General features: G+C 34.7%; 1 protein-coding gene across 8 annotated transcripts in view; it reads left to right on the forward strand.

Moving 5' to 3' along the window:
• The window catches only part of EMSY (EMSY transcriptional repressor, BRCA2 interacting), an 82,204-nt gene that overhangs the window by 35,169 nt on the left and 40,075 nt on the right, over positions 1 to 6,960 (forward strand). The gene's annotated exons all lie outside the window — the stretch shown is intronic.

The raw sequence follows: 6,960 nt of genomic DNA on the forward strand, positions 1-6,960 counted from the left end.
CTTTATTTGGTGGTAGAAGAAGGATTTGGAAGATGCCGACATTTTCAGTTTTGTTTCATTTTGGTTTAATATTTTATTATTAGGTTTTGAGATACAATTTGACACATAACATTGTATTACTTATAGATGTACAACATAATGATTTATTTATATATTTCAGAGTGATTGCAATAGGTTTAGTTAACATCCATTATCACACATAGTAACAATTTTTTTTCTTGTAATGAGAACTCTTAAGATTTATTGTCTAGGCAACTTTCAAATATAGCACAGTATTGGTGTTTTTTTAAAATTTTTTAAAAATGTTTTATTTGTTTTTGAGAGAGAGAGACAGCATGAGCAGAGCAGGGTCAGAGAGAGGGAGATACAGAATCCGAAGATAGGCTCCAGGCTCTGAGCTAGCTGTCAGCACAGAATCAGATACCTGGCTTGAACCCACGAACCCTGAGATCAGGACCTGAGCCAAAGTCAGACGCTCAAACGACAGAGCCACCCAGGTGCTCCTAGCACTGTATTGTTAACTGTAGTCACCATACAGTATGTTACATCCTCAGGGTTTATTTACTTTCTAACTGGATGCTTATACCTTTTGACTACATTTTGGCCAACTCTCCACTCCCTGCCTCTGGCAACCACTAGTATTCTTTATATCTATGAGTCCTTTTTTAAAGATTCTACATATAAGTAAGATGATGCAGTATATATCTATCTCTGTCATTTCACTTCACATAATGCCTTCAAAGTCTATCCATATTGTTGCCAGTAGCAGGATTTCTTTTTTTCTGTTTGTTTTTATTTTTATTTTTAAAGAGGTTTTTTTTTTTTTAATTTTAAAGTGTGTGTATTTACTTTGAGAGAGAGAGAGAGCGCAAGTGAGCAGAGGGGGGACAGAGGGAGGGAGAGAGAGAATCCCAAGCGGGTTCCTTGCTATCAGGGCAGAGCCTGACAAGGGGCTCAATCTTGTGAATCATGAGATCATGACCTGAGCTGAAATCAAGAGTCAAACACTTTATTGAGCTACCCAGGTGTCCCTTTTAAGTTTTATTTTAACTCCAGTTAGCATACAGTGTTTTAGTAGTTTCAGGTCTACAATATGGTAATTGCATAATTCCATATGTCACCCGGTGCTTAACATAGCAAGTGCACTCTGTAATCCTCATTACCTATTTAACCCGTCCACCTGCCCTCCTCCCTTGTGGTAACCATCAGTTTGTTCTTTATAATGGACAGTCTGCTTTTTAGTTTGTCTTTTTGCCTTTACTTGATTTATTTCTTAAATTTCATAATTCAGTGAAATCCTATGGTATTTGTTTTTCTCCAACTAACTTATTTTGTTTAGCATTAAACAAGCACTAAATGGCAAGATTTCATTCTTCTTTATGGCTGAATATTATTCCGGTGTGTATAAGTGTGCGTGTGTGTTTGTTTTATCCATTCATCTATCAGTGGACACTTGGGCTGGCTCCATCATTATTGAAAATAACACCACAGTAAACATGGGAAGGGGCTGGTGCATGTATCCTTTTACAATTGTTTTTGTATTTTTTGGGTAAAAACCCACAATAGTGTGATTGTTAGACCCTAGGGTAGTTCTTTTTTTAATTTTTTGAGGAACTTCCATACTGTTTTCCACAGTACCTGCACCAGTTTGCATTCCCTCCAATAGTGCACAAGCGTTCTTTTTCTCCACATCCTTGACAACAGTTGGTGTTTCTTGTGTTTTTGAGTTTAACCATTCTGACATTGTAATGAAGAGATATCTCATTTCATTTCCCTGATGATAAGTGATGATGAGCATCTTTTCATGTGGCTCTTGTCTGTCTGGGTATCTTTGGAGAAGTGTCTGTTCATGTCTTCTGCCCATTTTTTAATTGGATTATTTGATTTTTGGGTACTGAGTTCTAGAACTTCTTTATATATTTTGAATATTAATCCTTTATCAGATATGTCATTTGCAAATATCTTCTCGCTTTCTGTAGGTTGCCTTTTAGTTTTGTTTTTTCCTTCACTGTGCAGAAGCTGTTTTAATTTGATGTAGTCCCCAAGTTTATATTTGCTTTTATTTCTGTTGCCTCAGGAGACATATCTAGAAAAAAGGTGCTGTGGCTGATGTCAAAGAAGTTACTCTCTGTGTTCCCTTCTAGGATTTTTATGGTTTCAGATCTCATATTTAGGTCCTTAACTTGTTTCCATTTATTTTGGTGTATGGTTTAAGAATGTGGTCTAGTGTTATTCTTTTGCATGTTCCTGTCCAGTTTTCTCAACACCATTTGTGGAAGAGACTTTTTTCTCTTTGGATATTCTTTCCTTCTTTGTCAGAGATTGATTGACTATATAATTGTGGGTTTGTTTTTGGGTTTTCTGTTCTATTCCATTAATCTATGTGTCTTTTTTGTGTGCCAGTACTATAGCTTTGAATATAACTTGAGTTATGAATTCATTGTGAAGTCTCCAGCTTTGCTTGTCCTTTTCAAGACTACTCTGGCTGTTTGTAATCTTTTGTGTTTCCATACAAATTTTAGGATTGTTCTAGTTCCATAAAAAATGCTTTTGGTATTTTGATAGGGACTGCATAAATTGTGTAGATTGCTTTGGGTAGTATAGACATTTTGACAGTAATGAGCATGGAATGTCTTTACATTTCTTTGTGTCTTCAGTTTCTTTCTTTCTTTCTTTCTTTCTTTTTTTTTTTTTGTTTTCAGAGTACAGGTCTTTCACCTCTTTGGGTAGGTTTGTTGCTAGGCATCTTACTGCTTTGAGTGTAATTATAAATCAGATTGTTCTCTCAATTTCTTTTTCTGTAACTTCATTATTGGTGTATAGAATTGCAGCAGATTTTTATACATGGATTTTGTATCCTGTGACTGTACTGAATTTGTTTATTGGTTCTAGCTGTTGTTTTGGTGGAGTTTTTCAGAGGGTCCTGACATCTGCACATAATGAAAGTTTGACTTCTTCCTTATCACTTTAGATACCTTTTCTTTTCTTTTTGTTGTCTAATTGCTGTCGCTAGGACTTTCAGTATTATGTTGAATAAAAGTTGGGAGAGTGGACATCCTTGTATTGTTCCGAACCAGAGGGGGAAAGCTTTCAGTTATTCTCCACTGAGGATGATGTTTGATGTGGGTTTTTTACATAATGGCCTTTATTATGTTGAGGTATGAGTTCTCTAAGCCTACTTAGTTGAGGGCTTTAATCATGAATGGATGTTGTACTTTTTCAAATGCTTTTTCTGCATCCATTGAAATGCTTATATGGTTCTTATCCTTTCTCTTATTGATGTGATGTATCACATTGATTGATTTGCAAATGTTGAATTACTTGAGTATCCCAGGGCATAAATTCCACCTGATGGTGGTGAATGACTTTTTAAATGTATTATTGGATTTCAGTTTGCTAGTATTTTATTGAGGATATTTGTGTCCATGTTCATCAGAAATTTTTTTCTGGTTTTGGTAACAGGGTAATGCTTGTCTTCTTTCAAAAGTGAATTTTTAATCATCTCTTTTGAACAGGAGTGGTGGGAAATCCTAAAACATTTCTAGGGAGTGAGGTATGGTTAATTATACAAAATCTAGTATGACTAATAAAAGCTGTAAGATATTACATATTTATTATGTTGTTTGGATTCTCTTATGTCATGTAAAAATGTTTATATAAAAGCTTTTCTAGAGTGACTCAAAACCTTAGTCTTCTTTTTTATTTTATTTTATTTTTTATTTAACTTATTTTTTTAAATTTACATCCAAGTTAGTAAGCATATGGTGCAACAGTGATTTCAGGAGTAGATTCCTTAAGCCCCTTACCCATTTAGTCCATTCCCCCTCCCACAACTCCTCTAGTAACTCTCTGTTCTCCGTTTTTAAGAGTCTTTTATGTTTTGTCCCCCTCACTGTTTTTATATTATTTTTTGCTTCCCTTCCCTTATGTTCATCTTTTTTATATCTCAGAGTCTTCATATGAGTCAGGTCATATGATATCTGTCTTTCTCTGACTAATTTCGCTTAGCATAATACCCTCTAGTTCCATCCATGTTGTTGCAAATGGCAAGATTTCATTCCTTTTGATTGCTGAGTAATACTCAGGTGTATATATTATAGCACATCTTCTTTATCCATTCATTCATTGATGGACATTTGGGCTCTTGGCTATTATTGATAGCACTGCTATAAACATTGGGAGTACATGTGCCCCTTAGAAACAGCATACTTGTATCCCTTGGATAAATACCCAGTAGTGCAGTTGCTGGGTCGGTTCAATTTTAATTTTTTGAGGAACCTCCATATTGTTTTCCAGAGTGGCTGCACCAGTTTGCATTCATACCTTAGTCTTCTAACTCTGTTTTCCCTGCGAGTTCCAAGTTCTTTAGTTGTGGCGTCTTATCCTACTTTAAGAAATCTAACCTTCATAGTTATAGGAGGAATATGTTATTAACAAAATCCCAATAATAATTCTGGGTTGTTCACTCATAATAGATTTTTATTCAGTCTAGTTTATTAATTTTTTTTTATGGATCATGTTTTTGGTATCAACTCAAACCTGGTCTAGCTCCAGGTTTTAACATTTTTCTCCTTTTTTTTCCCCTAAAAGTTATATAGTTTTATTTTTTATATTGAAATCATGGTCTATTTTGAGTTAATTTTTGTATAAAGTGTGAGGTTTAGTTAAGGTTAATTTTTTGCCTGTAGGTATAATTGCTTTAGGGCCCTTGTAATTGCTTTAGGGCTATCTGAACTCTGTTGAATTGTTTTGGCATCTTTGTCATAAATCAGTTTGGCATATTTGTGTAGGTTTATTTCTAGGTACTCCATTTGTTCCATTGATCTTTGTGTTTGTCTCTCTGTTAGTGTCGTACTGCCTTCATTACTATAGCTATGTAGTAAGCTCTAACATGTGTAGAGTGATTCCTTCCACTTTATTTTTCTATTTCAAAATTATTCTAGCTTTTCTAGTTTTATTGCCTTTCTGTATAAATTTAAGATTAAATGTACCTGTGTGTACTAAAACATTACTGCGATTTTCCTAGGAATTCCACTAAACCTGTAGATCAGTTTGGGAAGAATTGATACTGTGTTGAGTTGTCCAGTTCATGAACAGTGTTCCATTTATTTAGGTCTTCTTTCACTTCATTCATCAGTGTTTTATAGTACAATACAAATTCTGTACATGTTTTGTTTTATACTTCGTATTTCATTTTGTTTTGTTATTTTTGTTTCTCATATTGAGAATGAATGTGACAATTATTTATATGTTTCAACTATTTGTATGTTTTTGTGTACAGTGTGTTTTCATTGTCCATACTTCTACTGTGGTAGTTTTCTCATCCATTTCTGGGAATTTTATTAGGGTAATTAGAAGGCTTTTGTGTGTTTCATGACTTGCAGAGATTTTCTTCCCAGTTTGTCTGTTGACTTTATTTGTGGGGACCTCTGCTGTGTAGATCTTTTTTGTTTCTATATAGTTGAATTTATCCGTGTAGTCATTGGCGCTTCTAGATTTTTAGTCACAAGTCACATTTTTCATATTTAATATTTTGGAATTTATCCTAGTATGAGGTATTGATAATATAATGTATTGATAGTCTTAGAAAGTTGGTCTGTAGTTTTCTTTTTGTGTGCAGTCTTTGTCAGGCTTTAGTTTAATGTTATGTGTGCTTTCAAGAAAGAATGATAATGTTTTCCTTTTTAAAAATGCTCTGGAATTTTTAAAAATAGCTTTATTGAGATATAATTCACATACCATTGAAATAACCCATTCAGAATGGTAGTTAGTATAGTCACAGATAGGTATGACTGTTGCCACAGTTGATTTTAGAGCATTTTCATCACTTCAAAAAGAAACCCTATAACCTTTAGCTATCATTCTTTACTTCCTAAGACAACCTCTCCAGCTCTAAGCAACCACTAATCTACTTTCTATCTCTAGATTTCTATATTCTAGATTTTCATATAAATGGACTCCTATAATATATGGCTTCTTGTGACCAGTTGCTTTCACTTGACAAGATTTTCAAGATTTATACATGTATTAGTACTTCACTCTTTTTCATGACCAGATAATATTTCACATTTTGTTTATCTGTTTGTCCATTGATATACATTTGGATTTTTTCCACCTGTTGGCTGTTACGAATAATTCTGTGGAAAACATTCGTGTGTAAGTTTTTGAGTATTCAGTTCTCTTGTATATATACCTTGGAGAGGAATTGCCCAGTTGTGTGGTAACCCTATGTATGATTGTTTGAGAAACTGCAGACTGTTTCCCAAAATGACTGCACCATTTTACATTTCTACCATTAGTGTTTGAGGGTTTCAGTTTCTCTGCATCCTTTCCAACACTTGTTATTCTCTGACTTTTTGATTCTAGTCCTCTTAGTTTGTGTGAAGTGGTATTTCATTGTGGTTTTGATTTGCATTTCTATGATGACTAATGATGTCAAGCTTCTTTTCCTGAGCATATCGGCCCTTTATCTTCCTTGGAGAAAGATTTATTTACTTATTTATATTCTTTGCCCACTTTTTAAATGTTTATTTATGTATTTTGAGAGAGCAAGAGAAAAAGCACGCATGTGCACATGTCAGGGAGGGGCAGCAAGAGAGCAAGAGAGAAAATCCCAAGCAGACTCCACACTGTCAGCACGGAGCCTGACCAAGGGCTTGATCCCCTGAACCTTGAGATCATGACTTGAGCTGAAATCAAGAGTTGGACCCGCAACCAGCAGAGCCACCCAGACGCTCCCCCCTCCTTTGCCCACTTTTAAATTATTTGTCTTTTTATCATTGAGTTATAAAGAGTGTTTTTATTTATTTATTTATTTTTTAAATAGTTTATTGTCAAATTGGTTTCCATACAACACCCAGTGCTCTTCTCCACAAGTGCCCTCCTCCATCACCACCACCTCTTCCCCCCCTCTCCCTTCCCCTTCAACCCTCAGTTCGTTTTCAGCATTCAATAGTCTCT

The sequence above is a fragment of the Suricata suricatta genome, chromosome 11, assembly GCF_006229205.1.
Source record: "Suricata suricatta isolate VVHF042 chromosome 11, meerkat_22Aug2017_6uvM2_HiC, whole genome shotgun sequence".
NCBI lineage: Eukaryota > Metazoa > Chordata > Mammalia > Carnivora > Herpestidae > Suricata > Suricata suricatta.